Below are 21,836 nucleotides of genomic sequence, written 5' to 3' on the forward strand. Positions count from 1 at the left end.
GAGCTTTTCATTAGACATGGAGCTTAGTGGACATGACTAATCAACCTGAGCTGGATCACTCATACACAGTAGCTGAGGGGTGGTGCAGCAATTGATTACTCTGCCTTCAGGCACAACCCAGTGATTACATCATCCTTTGGTTCAGTGAATAAAAAATGTGCCAGGAGAAGGCTGAACCAGCCACAGAGCTTCATTATCATAATGTTGTAATTGTTTTACCAGCAAAACCACTCAGCTCAGGGATTAACGCAGATATGGTTCTGCATCAGTGTAGCTACAGCATTCACAAAGTATGTTTGCTTCATAATGCATCAAATCAAATGGTTTCCTTTAAAGATAACAATGTTATCTTTAAGATAGTGTCAGATACAGGCAGTTAAACACATAGTTGGAAGTGGGAGCGTCAAATAAAAATTTACCTCCCACCTTTTTTGTCTGTATCTGCTGTTGTGTAGTCCACAGAACTAATGAAAAATTTAGTCTCACCTTTGGTATCATACCAAAAGCATGGTTTTAGATAGTTGTGTCTAAACTGACTCTCCCACCCAGCCTCTTAAAAGTGATTCATCTTGGCAAAAGATGACTCATCTCTGCTCATTTAAATGAGGCTTTCAAGGTAATTTTTTTTACATAGATAAACTTGCAAGATGTCACTTAAAGGAGGGAATTCATACCCTATCTGAGGGGGCTAGTAGGTTTTTTTGGGATAAAAGCCGGTGCTTATTTGTTGCTCCTTATGCCTACCACTCTCATTGCCATAACATGTATTCTAGCCTGTATATTTATGTAGCTGATCTGTTTTCATAGAGGGGAGAACTGGGCTTAATGCACACATTTCGGATCTGGTGTCTGTTTTTTGGGTCTGGTGTTAGAAATGGTGTTGGAACCAGTGGAATGGAGACACTATTGGATCATTTCCAACATTTCAGCTACTTCATAGGGTTCATGCTCAACTTTTCTTGTTTACCTGTCTGTACCATCCACCTTCAGCCGTACAGTTATAGTATTTTAGAAAATGAAGGGTTTTTGAGCTGTGGTATACATTCCCTCAGACAATGTGGGTTTTATCAGATGTATGTGAAAGAGTTGGCGAGTGTTTTGGTTGCATGTATTACCCTTCTGCTACCCTCAAGTATTTCCCATCTATCCTCTGCAATGTACTTGCTTAGGGTTCATGTACACAGCTATCTGCTCACCAATTAGTTGCTACTTCTCCGAATCTTGAGCATGCTCTGCTGGAAATCACATCAGGCCTTTATTAATAAGGAGAAAGATATTTTGGAGAATAAGAGGAAGATCATTTAATGTGTGTAACTGATGGGAAGAAATCTTTTCTTTGCATAAATGTAATTATTATTGGGTGCTTGTGTCAGATGCTGAAATGATCAGGGTCAGGAAGACTTATGTTGGAAGCCTTGACCTTACACTGAGCAGGATGACTGTCTACACAATGTCAGGCAGAGAGATGTAAAGAAAGCAACTGCACAGGAAAAGCTGCTCTCTATATTAAGTGGCCATAACACCATGTAGACCTAGTTCTCTTATATTGGTAAAGGCAACTACAAAGATCACCTGCTAATGATTAAAACAGTCTAACTTTAAAGGGAACCTGTCATCAGGAGCCCCTATATTCTCCTCCATGTCACCATAGAGAATAGTGTACACATTGCCAGTGTTTTTACAGTAAGACTGGCTTTAAAAAAAAAAAAAAAAAAAAGATCAAAATTTTACATTTCTGTATGCAGAGTTGTGTCCCTATTCCCCTGGGAGTGGCCAGTGAGGAGTGCCCCTCCCCCCCTCGGGAAACTGCTCCATCATGCATCGATTTCAAATTTTAAAAAAAACCTCCCACAATCCCCCCCCCCCCCCCAATTGATTCCCTCCCCACAGGACGTCATACATGTCTGCCCCGCTCCTCACTGGCCACTCCCAAGCGACTGGGGACACAGTTCTGAATACAAAAAGGTAAACTTTGATCTTATTTATCTTTTGTTATGCAAAAAAAACTGTTTTAGCTATAAAAACTCTTTGGCAATGTGTAAACTTTTCTTCAAGGGGGCATGAGGGGCCAGAATAAGGCTCCTGAAGACAGGTTCCCTTTAAAAAATAAGTTACCATATTTTTCGGCCTATAAGGCGTACCGGACTATAAGGCACACCTCTAATAAATGCCTGCTAAGACATCTAGGTTCATATATAAGGCGCACTGGAGTATAAGGCGCAGGATCAAATGCAGTACCTAAAAATGACCAGCAGGTGGCAGACCTGTGCAAAGTTCTAGCCAGCTACACTTCCCGGGAAACTTGTCTTCAGCGTGTCAGAGAGCTCCGATCTCAGAGGTATGGGCTGCTGGGGGTTGATGCAGGGTGGTGCAGCAGGGGTTAAGCGGTCTCCCTCTGCCCCTTCTCCTTCCCGCCTCAGTCAGGGTGTTATTCCTGTGGGGTTCCCTGTGGCTCCTTCTCTTTCCCCTGTTACAGGGCTGTCAGGTATGGGGAATTGTTTACTGATGATGATGATTGCCTCGTGGTCGGCACTATGGCAGCTCCGGTCTCTCCCTGCTAGGGGAGGGCAGGATGGGCACAATGTTAGTTGTGGTGCAGGGCACTTCAGGAGCTAGGGACCCTGTATACTGTGTGGGAAGGTGCAGGAAATTTCTGGGGATGGAGCTATTAAACACTGGTAAATGTACAGTACATCTTGTCTGTAGTACATTTCTGTATAAGTTCATATATAAGGCGCACTGGCCTATAAGGCGCACCTATGATTTCTGAGAAAATTAAAGGATTTTTGGTGCGCCTTATAGGCCGAAAAATATGGTATGTTTTTCCTGAATAAATGACAAATGATCAAAATCTGTCATCCTTAAACTTTAAAATATTAATTGCCCTTGTCTGAAAAGAACCTGATCTATAACTGCACTGTTGCTGCTTCATCCAATGGAAATGTATGGTATAACCCATGTTTCTGCTCTCTCCCTTCCCCATACTATACACTGCAGCTCTTGGGTTCAGCTCAAGCCCCTTGTAGAAATCAATGAGGGCTCATCATGGAACTCACCAGTATGAACAGTTTGGGAATTTTACGATCTTATATGTGTCCATTGGGAGCTTCCGTTGAGAAAAATCTCCCCCAAAGTTACGTAAAAAAAAGTTGAAAGGAGGGAGAAGGAGCTACCGACTTGCTACCAAAGTTGGTTATTCATAGTGTGTAGTCTGGTCATTAAAATGTGCCTGGTAACTGTGATATCACTTGTACTGATAAGTATCCATATCCAGTGCTGTCCATCACTCACAGTGGCTTTATCAGGGGTAGGTCTATAAGAATTAGGCCTGTTCTGCTTGTAAAAAAAAATCCCTTTGAGATGATCTGATACGTGTATACCAATGTGTGGTCAGAACTAGCGCGTGGTATGTTCTGTGCTAGAACTTTATAAAGAAGTAGGGGACAAATCTTGCTGCAGAAAAGCAAATTTAGAGATTTATAAAGAAAATGGTTCTTAAAAGTAAGAGCAGATAAACTATGAAATATCCTGTTGGTAAAGGGAAGAATCAATGGTAGCGATTCCTAATGACAAATAACGTTGACAAATCTTGGCCAAGTCAAGTTTGTTGAAGGTAAAGATTAATCCCGGTATTATATGAAAGTTTACCCGTTATATATGATAATCGATGTCTAATTCTTATGGGTTTATATCTCATTCTGGATCAGTACTTTAGAATGTACATAGGACTGTTTTTTTTTTTCTCACCACACATTGTATTGCATTCTATAAGATAATAAAGGTGGCCTATATACTGCATAACCTCTGTATTACTGCCTCCTAAACTTTGTATAAAAAAAGAACCAATTTCTCTGTGTACAGGATTGTAACTACAGGCAGTCCCCGGGTTACGTACAGGACAGGTTCTGTGGGTTTGTTCTCAAGTTGAATTTGTTTGCAAGTCGGAACTGTATATTTTATAATTGTAACCCCAGCCAGGGTTATAAGGGAATAGTATCCACCTTGATCCTACTTTTTCCTTCGGGAGAGGAACATGTGATACTCGCCATCAGCCGCATATCTATTGGTAAATTATACAGCTCATGTATTATTATTTGGCAACCACATGTAGTTTTAAGTTGGTTCCTATATTTCTGTTTGGAAGCTTTTTAGGTAATTTTTTACAGCCTGGAGCGGTGCCTTTGACATGTCATGGAGACATTTTTAGAAGTGCTGTCCTTACAGATGTTCCTTGTGTATACAAACAAGTAAGAGCATGTGTGTTACTAGAGCCCTGGAGGATTACATCATAGAATTGTCTAGATTGATTTGGTGTTATGGAGCTTGTTTTTACTTGGTAAAAAGGGGGATTAAGATGGGGAACTTTTTTCTCTTTTTTTTAAATCTGAAAGGGAATCTTAGGATGAATCAGAGCTCAGAAGATGACCTCACTTTACACAAGATTCTGTTATTGATGACTTGGCTTTGAACAGTCTTGTGAGTTTTTGCTACTGATGGCATCGGGCCATCCATTCTTAGAGTCTCATCCGGCTTCCAGCAGCAGTGAGCAGCCGGTTGGGATAATTTTCATGCATCTTGGCTGTAAATACTGTCTCTGGCTCGCCACAACCTTCGTAAGATCAGCTGAATCTGGCTCAGGACAGTGCATACTAGAAGTGCAGAATACGGCTCCTTTATCTGTCAGAGATGTGATAATAAGCAGAATCTCCGTCTCTGCCAGCACTGGCTCCAATACATAACTTAGGGCTCTTCAGCTGTCACCAGCCTGGTTAGCCGTTGTCTTCCGAGATGGGGCCCATTCTTCCGCTAAGCATGAAAATTCCACAGTTTTTTCCATCAGTTCAACTTGTGTTGAAAAAAAAATCTCTTTAGTCTCTATATTGGATACTTTTGGCGCTGTCCATGTTTTTGTGGACCCGTGGGCACTTTACCATGCTCAATTCTCATTCACATACTAGAGCGACAGATCCTTATTTTTAACATACTAGTAAATGATTAAATGATATTTGAATATGTTTTTATTAAACCTCTTGTTCAGAAACTCAAAAAAACAACTCAACCCCCCTTTGTTTCACACGATGTCCCAGCTATTTCTGTTGGTTCCCCCAAAACAGCTTGGAGGACAATGCAAGTCTGACTAGTCGCATCCTATGGTGATGGTGGGTCTGATCCCTGACAATTTATATTGATTATGGGGTAGGTGTTGAATTTCTGATCAGGTCTAAGTCTCTGCCTTTGATACTCCTTATGCGATTGAGAAGAAGGATTTCCTTGAGTTTCCTTCGTTGTGTTTTATTCACTGCAGTGACTGGGATTAAGTAGTGCAGCAACCCTTTTTATTTTTTTGGAAGGCTTGTTTATTCCCAGCAGCTTTCCTTTAGGTAAGAAGTGCTGCTCTGTTAAGATGCTGAGATGTAGATCATGGCTACCAATCTATCTGTATGTCTACCACCAACTTTAACTATTTCAGTCCCTACATGCCTGAGTATGAATTCTGCTTTAGTGAATACTGGGTGCTTGGTATGAAGGTGTTCATACTGTGAAGGTGCTGCAAAAAAGATGCTGAAACTGATGGGTTAATGGAAAACCGAAAGTATCTACACCTCCTCCTGTCCTCTCCACCCCCCTGCGGAGGAGGCAGCTGTAAGGCTGGTGCGTAGATACCTGTGCATCTGCCTCAGTGCACACACTGCAGTATGAGGCTGGCACCTAATGTGCTGCTCTGCCTTTCTCCTCCTCCAGCGTCCTTCATGAGCCCAGCAGAATGGTGCAGTGCTCCCGTCACTTTATAATGAGGTGAGAATGTACTTTACTACGTAGTCTTATGTATGAATGGATTTTATTATTGTAGTTTACCTGATGACCTCTGGAAGCTTCCCAAGTTGTAAATTCTGCAGCTATCCCCTTGTACACAAGGTGGTAGCTCCTTTGCACCATGCAGTATAGTTATTGTTTCTATTTGGGTTTGGTTTTTATGGGTCACCTGAATTCTTTCATCCCATATGAATGTGTCGCCGTGCATCTCTGAATGTCACTGCTATTTGTAACCACTGAACATGAAGAATTTTTACTAGTTGTTGTCTGGACATTTATCACAGTGCTCTCTAACGTTCCCCAGGGATCGAGAAGTGGACAGATGATTTCAGGAACAATGTTTATTGCCTTTTTTTGCCTATATACACTTTGCTTTGGCTTTATTCTGCATTGTCTGGGTGTCCCCTTGAATCTTGCTGATTCACTAGTCCTTGTACTGTCGGATAACAATTCTGGAGAGCGATCACAGCGACCGTCTGCTGCGTCCTTTCTCAGCATGAAACTGTTCCCCTGCTCTGCAGAAGTGGAGGAATGGATTACCCAGCTGTCCATGGGTTAATACGTCCCAGGGGACTACACATGGGTGCGGTTGATTGGGGATATGCATTTTTAAGAGAATTGATGTAACATTTTGGCATATTTGGTTTTGTATAGGGATGATTGTTTAAATGGTTAAATAATCCCTTATTTGTCATTCCAGTAACTTGCATATTCAGCTAGAAGAACAAATTGGGTAAAATTGTTATAGCATAGTGTTACATGATCTGCCTTTATTAAATTGATGTCACATCTGCACAAGTCCGGTATATGTACCCTGTTATGTGTCATAGAGGAAAGGGTCTGGGGTCCCAGCTTGAACCCACCTTTTTTTTTTTTTTTTTTTTGCACAAATCTGCTTCCCCCAATATTTTTGGAACTATCATTGAACTTCAAATTGGTAAAATTCTGTGTATTCTTTCTGGAAAGGTTGTGCAAGTCATTGTTATGATGCATTTCTGGGTTTTCTTTTTATACATTTTTGCTTCTTTTCATACTAAGACATGCTGTAGGGAATTCTATGCTACAGATATAGAAAAACGCTAAATATCTTATTTTAATATTAAAATGTGTTAATGGTTAGGGGATTAAACAGGAGTTTCTCATGTTGTACTGACATGTAGATTGTTTAACATTTCAGCACAGTCTTTTGGAACAGATTCTTACTCTGGCATAGAATATTAATGAGTTCTACTGCAGCAGATAGATGACGGAAGTGTACAATCGTATATACACAGGGCATGTGCAACACACAGAGACGGCTACAAATATATGAATGAATTTGACAGTCTATGGATGTCAGTGAATGAATTCTTTACTCGCTGGACTTTAGGCATCTAAGTGAATGTAATGAAAGCTAGTTAAACATATTGATGCACCCTTGGTACCCTTTTAAGGGTTAGGCTTGATTCACATTCCGTTTATTTATCTCCGATTTAAGGATACGTCAGGAGGATTTTATACTTGCAACGGAGGAATAGAACGTATCCCACCTTATACTTATCCAGTGGCATATGTTCTCTGGTTTAGCCACTCTTACTAGAAAGCGGGAGGAGGAGGAAACATTGATAGCAGCCAGTAATTTTGTGTTGGAGATGTTCACCTGGGAAACGCCCATGCTCAGTGGAGGCCGGGGATGGATACCATACGGTTGCATCCGTTCTCCAAAGAATGCTGAGCGCATAAAGCTCTCTCCAGCATGAAGCAGGATGCTCTGATCTTGCCCCCTGCTGTGGACTGACACCCCTCCTCCATATGAACTCCATTATTCACCTTCATCATCTGCTCCAGTCTGTCTCTTTTGCTTTGCTCTCATAATCTTTTTGTCTCTGTGCACACAGCTCTGTCTTTCCTCCTTGCAGTCTCCTCCTCATTCTCCCTCTCCACCCCAGATTTTTTAACAAGTTTATGTACCTGGAAGGAGGTGAACCAGACTAAAGATGGAGCCATGTTGCCACCTGGTTTATTCACATCTAGATATGAAGATGCTATGCCAGTGATGGCGAACCTGTGGCACGAGTGCCAGAGGTGGCACTCACAGCCATTTCTGTGGACACTCAGGTTGTCGCCCTAGGACAGAGTTCACCAAACAGGACCAAATCCACCAAATATTCCTGCTGTCCCAGGCAACTTAAGAGATGTTGCTCTCAGCGCTACTTTAAAGCAACACTTCATTGGCTGTTTGGAACTGCAGGTAAAATTAGAAGGTGTGGACTGAACTGAAATATATTTGGAGGTCCTCCTGCTAGACCCACCATTCTTCCTGTACAGAGAGACCCTGGAGAGAAGAAGTCTGAATTTGCCCTCCTTCTTTCAACTGTATTGGTGGCTTCAGGGGGCCCGATACGATTCAAAGATGTGGAAGAACCGATGGCTATAAGTTACTGCTTAAAATGCCATGTTGGCACTTCACAGTAAATTTACACTCACCGGCCACTTTATTAGGTACACCTGTCCAACTGCTCGTTAACACTTAATTTCTAATCAGCCAATCACAAGGCGGCAACTCAGTGCATTTAGGCATGTAGACATGGTCAAGACAATCTCCTGCAGTTCAAACCGAGCATCAGTATGGGGAAGAAAAGTAATTTGAGTGCCTTTGAACGTGGCATGGTTGTTGGTGCCAGAAGGGCTGGTCTGAGTATTTCAGAAACTGCTGATCTACTGGGATTTTCACGCACAACCATCTCTAGGGTTTACAGAGAATGGTCCGAAAAAGAAAAAACATTCAGTGAGCAGCAGTTCTGTGGGCGGAAATGCCTTGTTGATGCCAGAGGTCAGAGGAGAATGGGCAGACTGGTTTGAGCTGATAGAAAGCAAAAAATGTCTCAAATCGCCACCTGTTACAACCTGTCAGCAACTCTGAACGCACAGTACGTCGAACTTTGAGGCAGATGGGCTACAGCAGCAGAAGACCACACCGGGTGCCACTCCTTTCAGCTAAGAACAGGAAACTGAGACTACAATTTGCACAAGCTCATCAAAAAACGTTGGAAAAACGTTGCCTGGTCTGATGAGTCTCGATTTCTGCTGCGACATTCGGATGGTAGGGTGAGAATTTGGCGTCAACAACATGAAAGCATGGATCCATCCTGCCTTGTATCAACGGTTCAGGCTGGTGGTGGTGGTGTCATGGTGTGGGGAATATTTTCTTGGCGCTCTTTGGGCCCCTTGGTACCAATTGAGCATCGTTGCAACGCCACAGCCTACCTGGGTATTGTTCCTGACCATGTCCATCCCTTTATGACCACAATGTACCCAACATCTGATGGCTACTTTCAGCAGGATAATGCGCCATGTCATAAAGCTGGAATCATCTCAGACTGGTTTCTTGACAATGAGTTCACTGTACTCAAATGGCCTCCACAGTCACCAGATCTCAATCCAATAGAGCATCTTTGGGATGTGGTGGAACGGGAGATTCGCATCATGGATGTGCAGCTGACAAATCTGCGGCAACTGTGTGATGCCATCATGTCAATATGGACCAAAATCTCTGAGGAATGCTTCCAGCACCTTGTTGAATCTATGCCACGAAGAATTAAGGCAGTTCTGAAGGCAAAAGGGGGTCCAACCCGTTACTAGCATGGTGTACCTAATAAAGTGGCCGGTGAGTGTATGTTTGTAGTTTGGGCACTCGGTCTCTAAAAAGTTCACCATCACTGTGCTATGCTGTAAAGCCAGCTGGTGCTACCATGGCATACATTATGGTTCCTTCAGTTGACTGCTGGCTATACCAGGGTCCTGTATTTGTACCCTATACTTGCTGACCATTTAATTTATGACCATATAATTCAAGGATGGACTAGCACCACAGTAGCCGCATACTCTACTTCTCATACTCCGCCTATTATTGTGCACTTTGTCCTGATTAATATCATCAGTAAGGAGTAAGGATTTTAGTCTGCAGGTTGTATAAATGATTGTTGACAACTGATTATTTTCTGACCACAACAATATCATCTATCATATTCTTATTTAGTTGAAATTTAAACATTTCCCATTTTCAGATGTGAGATGGGCATCCCAATGTACATTAATGCTGTCACCTTTGTAATTTCTGGATACACTATGTAATTATTCACACTTAGACAAATGTCCCTGTAACGGCTTAGCTTGTCTGCATTTTATATGGAAGAATCAAAGTGTTTTCCACTTAGAACTTCTTAAATTTACAACTGCCCAGGGTTAATGGCCCCTCTGCCTGGCTGGCCCCCCTCTGCTTTCCACATACTCTGTGCTTTCTGTTATCCTGTGCCCGATGATAATTAAATACACCAACATCCCAGTGTGCTGTGGCATGTGTCAGCCCGTTTCACACATTACCGGGCAAACTTGCATGTAGGAAATATGGCTAATTGTTACTAAGAGGCTGAAAAGCCGCCTGCTACTATTTAGCTGCCAAAGTCAGGCCTATGCCTTATTATGTGCAGTAAGCAGACAGTGCCCTGCAGTGCAGCCTAGAGAAGTTTATCTGCCTCTGAGCAGGGCAACTCCTATGAGAGGAGGCATCGGCAGACGCCAGCCCTTCTCCATTCATTATGTATGCCAAGCTGGCAGACCTGATTGTAATTACTGCGCAGTCGCTGTGCTTGCCTTGGCAGAAGGCTTTGAAATATTTACAAGGTAAACTTGCAGATCTTCAGAGGAACACTGCCAAGCATGACATCTTTTCCCTTCTAATGCCGATTAACTGAGCTGGCAATGGGTAGTGACCGAGCAGGTGACATTAGGAAAGTGTTCACAGTTTTAGTAAATACTTTTGTTAAATTAGAGTTCTGGAGGATCTCATAGGAAAACTCTGCGTTGTGCAATGCTCAGGATATTCCTTTCAAAATAGACAAATAAATTGACATTTGACCAGTTATCCCATTTCCTGTGCTGCCGAAACGTGTCTTTAAACATGTTGGTACCGCCCAGACAAAGCCAGCAATATAAGAATAACCCCGAAAAACACCTAATGGACTAGTGGATTGATGATACTTAGCCAGTGCCAACAATTTAAGAATGGTCGAGGACACACCTTATGGACTAGTAGAATGGAATAACATAGGAACAACACAACTGTCCAATATTTAATGGGAAATACAGATTCTTACTAACCTAAGTGTTGATGTGTGAGGCACCTGATGGTTACCATATCCCCTTCTCACACGACTCTCTGATGTCTTCTACATTTATTTTTGACAATCCATAAGCAAGGAAGTCAATATTTCTTAATGGTCTACTTTTAGCTATATACATATACCTATAATAGATTGTCTTAAAGGGCATGCTGGGATGAAGGGCTCGGTAGTTGTTAATGGAGCATGGAGCCCCTCAGGCTCATTTGCATACAGTCCTTCATCCTGGTGGTAGATGTCCTTTAAGGTCATCTGTTGTTCTAAAGGTTCAAATAAGATCCTTCCACTTCCTAAGTATCACATGACATTGATCAAGCCAATCGCTGACCTCAACAATGGCGTGCCATGTTTACTGGTCACCTCTGAGGCCAGTGATTTTCTGCACTGGTCACCTTAGAAAAATCAGAATGGGTAGACGGCAGATGCTGCCACAAAGCACCTATACGTGGGAAGTTTTTTGTTTTTAACTTTTCTTTACATTGTTTGTATACTACAATTTGAGTTGAACAAACTCTTTATGCGGTAAAGACCCATGACTTTGTCCAATGTTTGTTTCCCATGAATCTCCCATGCTTTATTTTCTTGTTCCTGCAATGACGGCCACAAGAAAAGATAAGCTGTTCTCTAATCTTAACCATAGTCTTTTGATTGTGTACAGGACCAGCCTCAGGTTGGATGTTGCATAATGACAATGACATCATCACACAGCCTAGTAAGACTCCCTAGCGCCAATTAGTACTGGTGCTGCTTTTATAGCTTTAGTTTTTGCTGTATGCACTTGCTCAGCCAAAGATGAAATTACATTTGAGTAGATTACTTACACCAGCCTCACTAGTCACCTTTGCTGAGATGCAGACACTATGATGATCTCCACGTGTTTGCGTGGGTTTCCTCTGGGTCCTGCGGTTTCCTCCCACACTCCAAAACATACTGGTAGGTTGATTAGATTGTGAACTCAATTATGGACAGGGACTGATTTGGCAAGCTCTGTGCATCGCTATATAAATAAAGAATAATAATTCTTATTATTATTATTAAGCATCTAAGCCCTCATATGCACAAATGTAGTTTTTCGTGAGCTTGCCCTTTTTATTGCAGCTAGCTCACATCCTCAATGCATTTTTATGCTCTCATATACACAGCCCTGTGTGTGAGCGTGGTGCCCCAGAGAAAAAGCTTCACAGCAGTGTTTGTGGTTCTGCCATCCCATAGAAGTTTTTGGGAACATGAAAAATACAGATGCCTCACAGGTGTCATTCATGACACTACAAGGGGTTGGAACAAGCTACCTGCTGACATAATTTTTCAGCCTTCTGGAGGTTTTTTTGCGAACATGTGGACATACAGCTCAGACACTTCAAAAACACTGAAGACACACTGTCGGGAAGAGTGGACAAGAGATCCTTCATCTAAGGAAAAAAATGTTTGTAGGTAGCATATTGTCAAATTGGGGGCATGACTTCTTCTTTTTTTTTAATTCAGGTTCTTTGTTTCAGCAACCTGTGAACCTTTTTTACATTCAGCCCTGGTGCCATGAAGAAATACTACTCATTCCCCAAAAACCAAGATGCCTAATAGGCTAGGTCAGTGGTGGCAAACCTATGGTACGGGTGTCAGAAGTGGCACTCAGAGCCCTTTCTGTGGGCACCCAGGCCTTCACCCCAGCACAGAATTCTCTAGATGTGACTAATGGCTTTCTCCTGCGGTCCAAGACAGCCATGGACATGCCATGCTAAAGTGACACCTCCTTGGCTGCCAGGACTACACAAGAAGTGAGAAGGTGTGGACAGAGATGGATTATCATTGGAGCTCCTGCTCTGGGTCCCCTAATTGTTTCTCTTCAGGGGAACCTGGAAGGAAGCTATAATTTCTCCATCTTTCTGTTGCATTGGTGTCCTCAGGACGCCAATACGATTGAAACTTGTGATACAGGTGGGTCAATAGGTTACTGCTTAAGGTGTCATGTTGGCACTTTGCGACATAAAAGTAGGTTTTGGTTGTAGGTTGGGCACTCTGTCTCTAAAAGGTTTGCCATCACTGGGCTAGATCTTTAGAGGATGACTATCGTGGTTTGTGTGGGTTTGTGTATTCCACACAGTGGCACAGTCATAACTATTTTCACACGTCTGGAAGAATTGTGTTAATTTATTGTTCTGCTGGTGAACCTACTACTTGTTGTAAGTGATCAACTACATGTTCACAACTGTATTAAGGGTCTTTTTATGAACTACTAATTAATTACTCGCCTCATTTACATGGGCTAAACTTTTTCTCATATAACTGATGTAATCACCGGATGATTACAGTTTTTTTTAATTATAATTATCTGATAATTGAGTATGTCAAAATTGGATGATAAATAATCATATCTCCATTCTTTCATTCCCTTTACCAGGATTATTGCTCCATTTATGTGGCTGGCATAGTTGTCAAAGCTTGGTCTCAGGATTCATAGTAATTTTGATGGATTATTAAGCGGTCAGAGCCAATGTCAAATGCCACCCAATAGAAAGTTTAGGTCTTAGTTCACACCTACAGTCACACCTTCATTAGGAGTTTCAGCAGAGGGTAATTGAATTTAATGTTCACCTTTGGTCCCCCGTTGACTTCAATGTATGTAAGGGTGCCTTCCGTTAAACTTTTGTTACAATAGCGAAAAGAAAGACGCTGACTGCAGCGCTGTGTTTTTTGTCATTTTGTTAATGGAAGGGGGAACTGAACCTGACGGACACAGGTGTAACCTGAGTCTTAGAAACTTAATAATGGAGGGCACAAGGTATTTCAATTATGCATTATGCTTTTACTGTGTAGCAGAGGGTCCCTTTAAGGAGGGTTCTAGAAGTTTATATTCAGCTGTCTCTGTAACCTGCAGATAGGAAGTTCTTCTCTCAGAAGTGTATGAATGAAGCGTTATTCCTCATGAACGCAGGAAGAGCTCTCATTTCAACGACTTTTGAGGCAGTTTACGGTACGTCACGGTATAATCTGTAAGCCTCAGGTACGCCAGGATGATGTCTCCACCGCAGTCATAGGCTTTCTAGTCCTGCTTTCACATGTTCAGCGGATGTTTTTTGGGTCTATTGTACTTGGTAATGATAGTAAGGAAAGTGCTGGGCCTGCTACTGCTACTGTGAATAATTATTGGGCGAGACGCTGATTTATCCGCATTAATATCCCTGCTGTCCGATAGACGTGCAGTGACGCCGGGCATAAATATATTGAATATGAATATTTATGAGCCTGCCACATCACATTAGTTCTGATTTAAAGGGCTCTGAGCAGGCAGCAGCTGGAAGAGTGTTGCATATTCTGGCAGACGTGGCCCCAATGGCCCTCACGGTTTGACCGATCTCCTGACCCCATACAACCTCTGGACCCGATTCTCTGAACACTTATGCCATATTTTGAATTGGCAGAACTGACACATTGTTGCTACTTTTAACCCTCTCTGCGGTATCTGCGGGGCTACCTGGTCGTTTTAAGAGTTTTTACAAGGAATTATACATTATGTTCATCTCTATTAATTTTCTGACAATTCTGTGTATTGGTTGCCATAATTGTCCAGCGTAAAGTCTCATTTGCTCAACACTATTCTATATTAGTCCTTCTAATGGTGCCATACAACAATGCTATACCACGTTTCTATACCACGTTTGTTTACCTTGTTTGTTTTTCTCTGTTGCGCATCATAAGCCAGACATAAAAACAAATAGTTAAGTGGAAATATTTAGTGCCTGATAGACTTATTGGTGCTGATTTGTGCAGTTGGTAAATGCAGATATGTTTTTTAGGGTGTAACGAGGAAAACCTTGGGGAGATTTAACAGAAATGTCTGAGAGTAGAACTATTCTAGTTGGTCATGGCAACCAATCAGAGCTCAGCATTCATTTTCTCACTGCTGTTTATAAAATTAACACTGGGCTCTGAACAGTTTTACCTCGGACTTTTCTGATAAATCTCCCCCGTTGGCTCCAAATGGAATAGATATTCTATTGGGACACATTTACATAAAAGGTCACTAGAGTTCATTAAAAGTACATTGTCCATCTATAATGCTGCATGCGGCGATTCACTAAGATTGTGCGCCAGAAATCATGAATGTGCTTCCCCGCACTGGTCCGATAGAGTTTACAATCTTTTTTTGTGGTGCACCTTTAACATAGGCCTAATTTGTGTTGCCTGGAAGCAAGCGCAGCTGCGCCACAAAAGGGGCTTGTGTGACACAATAACAGCACAGGCACTTCTTTAAGACCTGTACAAGCCGTTTAGGCCATGAAGAACGTGCACAGTCCGACAAAAGTGCAGCCTACGACCCTTAGTAAATGTGCCCATCATGTCATTTAGCTTTCTGAAAGTCATGCTTAATGTCAAGGCGGCTGCCTTACAAGGGAGCTAAAAGGCAATGGTTTCCTTATCCTATCCTGGAAAACATATTTGCATATTGCCCAGAATTCCCCACTTGGGCATCAAAGAGTCCACACGCCTTCAAAGCGTCGAATTGGTAATGTCTCTGTAAAAAGAACTCTTATTTCCTAAATCTAGTTGATGAATGGAGACCATGTCCACTTTTTTTTTACTTTTTGCATGTGTAGCATAAACTGTGAAATTTTTCCAATGATTTGTGACATTTTTTTCTATGGTATATTAGGACAGATGTTCCACATACATTGATAAATCTGGGTGTAATGTATTCTGTAAAAGGAGTCAGAGTATGGTATAGCCACCTAGCCTTTCATGGGTAATTTTCCTGTACAGAACATATTACTCGTATTTTGTAATACACAAGGAATTGTGCTTAGTGTGCAATGCAATAGTTAATATAAGGTAAACAGTGTCTCTTGTTGTGGTCAGGAATTGTCATAGGTAAATGGACCTTCACCCTATATCAAAGTGCAATAACATCCCTAGGTTCACATCACGTTTTACTGCCTCCGTTGTAAGGATACATTAGGAAGGATTCCCGACGTATCCCTACAACAGTGGGGTAGGATGTAGCTTACTGTATGCACATTAAGTGTGATACATGTCCTGTTACTACCCTCCCTCTTGAGATGAGGGGCGGACATCAGCAGCAAACAGTGATTGGCTGATGCAGAGGTACTGGGTGTTTCCCATACAAGGATAGTTACATCACTGGGGACCTCCCATAGCGTACGCTCAGTGAAGGCCCAAGCAAGGTGCCATGCTCTGCTTCCTTCACCCCATTGCCTCCAGTGGCTTTTGCTGAGAGTAAATGTCACTCAAGAGGAGGGAGCAGGATGGAAAGATTAGCCTGGTGAATCTTTCCATCTTTTGTTTCCCACAGTATGCAATGTATACTGTGCCTACCCGGACTAAAAGTCCATCTGCTAGTATATCTCAATAGATAACCTCATCATATACAGCAGGAGCTTTCCTGAGTGTATGAACAAAACCCCATGTGAATGTTTTCTTAGTAGTATTATAGTCCATTATTATGTCAGGGCAAAATTATTATTGCTCAAACTATTCATCACCTCACAGTAGATATTTGCTTCACTGAGAATGTACAGTAAATAGTATCCATTTAGGTGAATTTCAAGAAAGTATGTCTTACACTTTATTTTTAATGGATATTTTTGTTTAAAAAAAAATACTGCAGCTAACACAAATCAATACCCAGGGAAGCCTGGGAGTTATAGCTGGAGAGGCTCTAGAGGATACTGTGATCCTATATGATATCTGCAGTCAGTCTGTTACATATCCAGCAGTTTTTTCCCCTAGAGTCTTTTATCGCAGAGCCTTTTATGTAATAGACTTTTACTTGTGAAGTTAAACTTCTATGAAATATTTATGCAGTAATGTTTGATTGAAATCTGCAATCCAGCGCGAGAAGAGGTCAGGTGGGGTAAGCGGTGCTGGGGTAGACGGAAATGCCATCTGACGTTTGCTCCTAGGAGGGCTCTGAGGGTTTGTCGAGGTCATGATTAGAGGGGGTCCTTACTGATAATGTACTGTCAATAATTTGATGTTTTGCTTGACTTGGTATGAGCTAGAACCTTCAAGGTGAAGGGAGAATGTAAAGGTCACAGGAAAAGAGGGCATTTAGGGCAAAGAAAATCTTCTCTGCTGTCACGGGTTGTAGGGGAATGATTAGCAAGACTGTGAGATTGCTGTAATGTGGTATTGTCACACAACCCTCATTTATGCTAATCAGATTTCTCTGTGATGCAATTAGCAAATGCTAACTAGAAGCCTCCACTCACAAGACATCACATGGCTGATGAAGAGACTATAAGCAGGCCATGCTCTCTGGAGGTCCTCAGGGTGAGAAAGTGAGACTGTGGTGTCATGGCACATGGAACCTGTGATCTTCTGATGACTCACCGAGGCTCGGTACAATGGTGCAGCAGACTTTGAATGTATTTAATATACGTTTCTTTCTCTTAATAGCTTCCATTAATTCCAATAATTAGAACTACAAGCTTTTTGTTTTCCATGCTTTTTTAGAAGCCTAAAGGCTTTTACATCTTTTGTGCTACCACCTCTTCCAATTTTCTCATCTTCCTACGAATTGAAGTCACATTAATGACAAGCTTGTTCTATTATCACCTGCACACGGTCTAACCCGCTTTGGAGAATGTGTCGTATACTGATATATATATAGTAACTTTATCAGGTTCTTCCAGATGGGAGCATTCAACAGCCGGATAATTTAGGTAAAGGATGCGGTTTATTGGATTATATACTGATTCTGTTCACCAATTTGCCACCTCTAATACATTGATAGGGTCATCTTAACTCCCGAACACTGATGCTTAGAGACCTAAATGCTTGCGTTTGGGAACCAGCTGTACATGTTTTGCATTGTTTACTGACTCCCGCCATGCTAGCATTGCATTTGTAACCCTCATTTAAACGCAACGTCTGAACAGTGCCCAAGGTTGCATTCCAATGCTAAAGGGTCTGCTGTTCAAGTTTCTACAGCTGGAAATCTGTTCCTTTTATCTTATTAGTGTATGCAGAAAGTTTTATACTTGCTGCCAAAATAATCCCATTCAGAATAATGAAACATATTTCAGACTCAAGAAGATTCAGCAAAAAAATCTGCACTATGAGATGCACACCCAAGACTTACATGAATAAGAGTTATAGAAATGTCACCCATTGTGCTGCTTCCGAACATCACAACGGGCTATCTGTCCGACTTCTCAGTGGTTTACCCTCTGAAATAACTCCCCTGCAAGCACAGACAGATTTGTTGCAGAGATTTCTACTACCTAAAATCCCCAACGTTTATTTGTAATAGAGTTGTTCAGGCGACAGGCACAGGCAGCGACTGGAACATACAATTCAGATGAATGTAACAGTCTCAAAACTCGCAGAAACAAATCTGCAGGTGGGTAGGCTGGCTTCTGCAATGGTTTTACTTGTAGGATGTCCTTCATTATTATATGCTGCTTGCAGACAGGACACTATATATAAAGTGCTCAGTTCCTTCTGCTCTGTAACATGCTGCTTGCAGATAGGACACAATGTACAATGCGATTAGATTCTCCAAGGAGGTCAGATACATCAAGAGGTTTAGGCCTCTTGGAGTGGCTGGTGGGGTGACTGCCGGGCAAAACTACTCCAGGTCCGACCTGGCGTAGCTTTTGGTTTCTCAAAAGAACGCAGGAATGGGGTGGGAATGCCTTGTGCCCACCCCCTCCACAGGCTCCCTTGCCCCTCTACGCCCCCTTCACATGGCAATTTTTAGAGCAAATTGTATTCATGTCTCTTGTTTGTCGTAAGTATCTGTAAGTCAGAGTTTTCGTTCAGCGGAGGCTTTGGATGGATTCCATAAAGTGGCATCTGACTCCCATAGGCTATCATGACTTTGAGCCTATGTCTTAGTCTAAAACACTATGCTATCCAGTGTTTCTTGCTGGATGCTAACATATTTTCTTATTTTAATATTTGACTTATTTTCCCCACCCATTCTTGGTTTTGGTTTCACAAAAAAGAAACCTGAACACGTGAAGGCATCCTAATTCAAGCCAGTAGTAGCCATCCTATGCAGCAATATGGCAGTATACCTCTTATACTATAGAGTGGAGCCAGGGAGCAGTATGACACCACCATCGCTGAGCTCTTTGTTCTCTTAGCACGGCCAATGTGCAAGTCACTTCCTGTCTGTAGCCGTCTCCTCCTCGGGTTCAATGTTGAATATTGTTCAGCTGCTGTGAGAGCAGAGCTATAACTTGCGTAAAACCTCACCTCATCTTCGCCTCTGGATAAGGTAGCAGAACACGAAAGGGGGGGAAGAGAGGACTCTTTGTTTCCTCCACAGACCTTTCACAAACTGCTTAGTCACTCGCTGCGGGCTCGGGATTAGTTTATATGGTTCAGTTAAGCTTGTCTCGTTCTTTCCTTCATGTAGTACTTGTTGTTCCAGGAAAAGGGGCTGTCGCTTCTTGCCGACACGCTGATCTTGCAAAAAGAAAATGGGCAACTGGGTTTGCTAGAACTCAGCCTGCAAGGCTATCCACGAGCTCTGGGTCTCCAGTGGTCTGGAATAAATCCAGATCTATTAGGCAGCTCAGGTAGAGAGATGGGGAGACAGAAACGCCGGCAGAATAACCTGAACCAAGAACAAGTTGTATCATCTTTGGCCACATACGTCGCTGGAGAAAAGTCTGTATCTCTTATACAAAGCTGTTTGTTTCATTCTGCCACTGGCATAGATGACGGAAGGTGTGAGTGTGTTCTCACATCATATTTCACCACTGAATCACTCTAGAAATTGTCTCTTAATAGACAGAACTGGTGTTGGCTCATTTGCCCTTTTTTAAAAAGAAAAAATCGGTTACGTTTTTACCTTTTTAACTCCAGTAAAGTTCACCTCCTATTTGTAGAAAACCATACTGTATATGAGGTCTAGAATATGGGAACTAACGATGTAAATATACTATACTATACATCAGTCATGTGGATATTTCTTTTTTTTTTTATTATATGAATGAGTCTTCCTTATAGTGCCACAAATACAGACATGCCATTTGTGTACCCTGCGCAGTTATAGAGGGACCCAAGGAACCAATAAGCAATGGGGTGCAGATTGTTTCTAAAACCAGTGTGAAAAGGTGCAAATTTGATCAGTGAAATTTGTTTTTGTAGGCTTAGCGTCATCCTACTTGTATCCTATTTCCACATCCGATTTGTACAGCTCTGAACTAGGACGGCATTCAAGTTGGCATTATTCAAGCACCCATTGACTTCAGTGGACGAGTTTCGTATATAATTCGGATCAGAGTAGTGCATGCTTTGTTGTAATTGGACAGGATCAGATCAATGGACCATAAAAACCATCTAATTATGTCTTAGTTATGGTACCCCCATTGATCATAGGAACTGGAATCTGTTGTACTCCTAGATGAAGAGAGCTGCAACCGGCTGTTCTTTTCATCTCTGTGCCGTTGATGGAAATTGCCGAGTATTGGCTTTGCTGGTGTCCTGGGTTCAAATCCCATCTGCAAAGAGTTTGTATGTTCTCTAGGTGTTTGTGTGGGTGTCTGCTTTCCTACCACACATCCCAAAAACATACTGGTAGATTGATTAGATTGTAAACCCCATGGGGACAGGGACTGGTTTGGCAAATTCTGTGCTGCGCTACATAAACTGTGCGTGCTATATAAATAAAGAATTATTATTATGGCAACCGGGTGTCTCGACTACTATAATCTCCATCAATACCATAGAGATGAATGGAGCATATGTGCAACCAACTGCTCTCTTCATCTAGGGTTGCAATGGGGGGTACAATGTAACCCCCATTCTCGTGATCCCATCATTGAGACTCGCACCGATCAGCAAGTGGATATGTGCTAACTTGAGTCATTGGACAGCCCCATTAAAAGATATGCAAATGATCTGGCCAGCCCCTCTATATCCGAGCATATGTATAAATGAGACATAAGGGGTGGTCTAATATAAACTTGCAGTTTCATGAAGGCATCATCTCGAAGCATGGCCTATTAGGGTTTATAGACATCTTAGATGCTCCATAACGTTTGGATGTTTTTATATTATATTGAATATATTTTCTAATAAACTTATATATACAGTGTATACAGTGTATGTGTGGTAAACATTTCACATTTTAGGTAGCAGTTACAGAGAATTGTATAAATAGCACTGAATTCTCCAGCTCTATTCTATTTGTGAATCCATTCATATGTAGAGAGAATAGTCATTGCCATGCATTACAGCTGAAGAGAAGCTCACACCTAGCTGTGGAGACTGGCTTGTAAGTGACATAAAAGGTTTAGGTGAAGTGTCAATCCTACGGGTCTTATCAGATCGTCACTTGCTGACATTATGGATTAGGGTGAGAAGGTGTCAGGTGATTGAAGTCCTTTGGACAATAAATGAGTCTGGAGAGCTCACAAAATGTCACATATCCCATACGAGCAGGTTGTCATTATTGTAGATGAAAGCACTTGGTGTGTGGTTGCTGTGGTCGATGTGCACTTAGTCATATTGGGGTATATAATAAAGGGCACATGTTAGTTTCTTATGATATAGTGTTAAATCCCTGACGCTGCTCAGTCTGTCCTGAGAAGACTGGAGTGATGAAAAGGATTATACTCCATATCATTTCTGCTGCTTAAAGAGAACTGGCAGGAGCCAGAAAACACATCAGACCGGAGCAAGAGAGCAAATTAGTGACAGTTTAGTAATGAATAATTAATGATTGTGCTGAAGCTTAAGATGTGCCCCTAACATGAAAGGCATTGGAGCCCACCCTGGGTGCCGTAAGCCCCCCTGTGCTGGTTTGGTATTGATATTGGCTGTCTATATACTGTAAGAAGAAGAATAACCTTCTATTTCAATTTAGTGTCAGAAAAGAAATAGACTTTATTA

At 41.9% G+C, this 21,836-nt stretch overlaps 1 protein-coding gene across 7 annotated transcripts in view; it reads left to right on the forward strand.

Moving 5' to 3' along the window:
* TANC2 (tetratricopeptide repeat, ankyrin repeat and coiled-coil containing 2) overlaps positions 1-21,836 on the forward strand; it is a 269,159-nt gene that overhangs the window by 157,483 nt on the left and 89,840 nt on the right. Inside the window, exon 1 of one of the 7 annotated variants that reach the window (XM_072111167.1) lies at positions 5,659-5,796. The exons of the other annotated variants lie outside the window; for them this stretch is intronic. The gene's annotated coding sequence lies outside the window, so the exon portion shown is untranslated. Of the gene's footprint in view, positions 1-5,658; positions 5,797-21,836 lie in introns of those variants that run through there. 7 annotated transcript variants of the gene reach the window in all.

Source organism: Engystomops pustulosus, chromosome 6, assembly GCF_040894005.1.
Source record: "Engystomops pustulosus chromosome 6, aEngPut4.maternal, whole genome shotgun sequence".
Classification (NCBI taxonomy): Eukaryota; Metazoa; Chordata; class Amphibia; order Anura; family Leptodactylidae; genus Engystomops; species Engystomops pustulosus.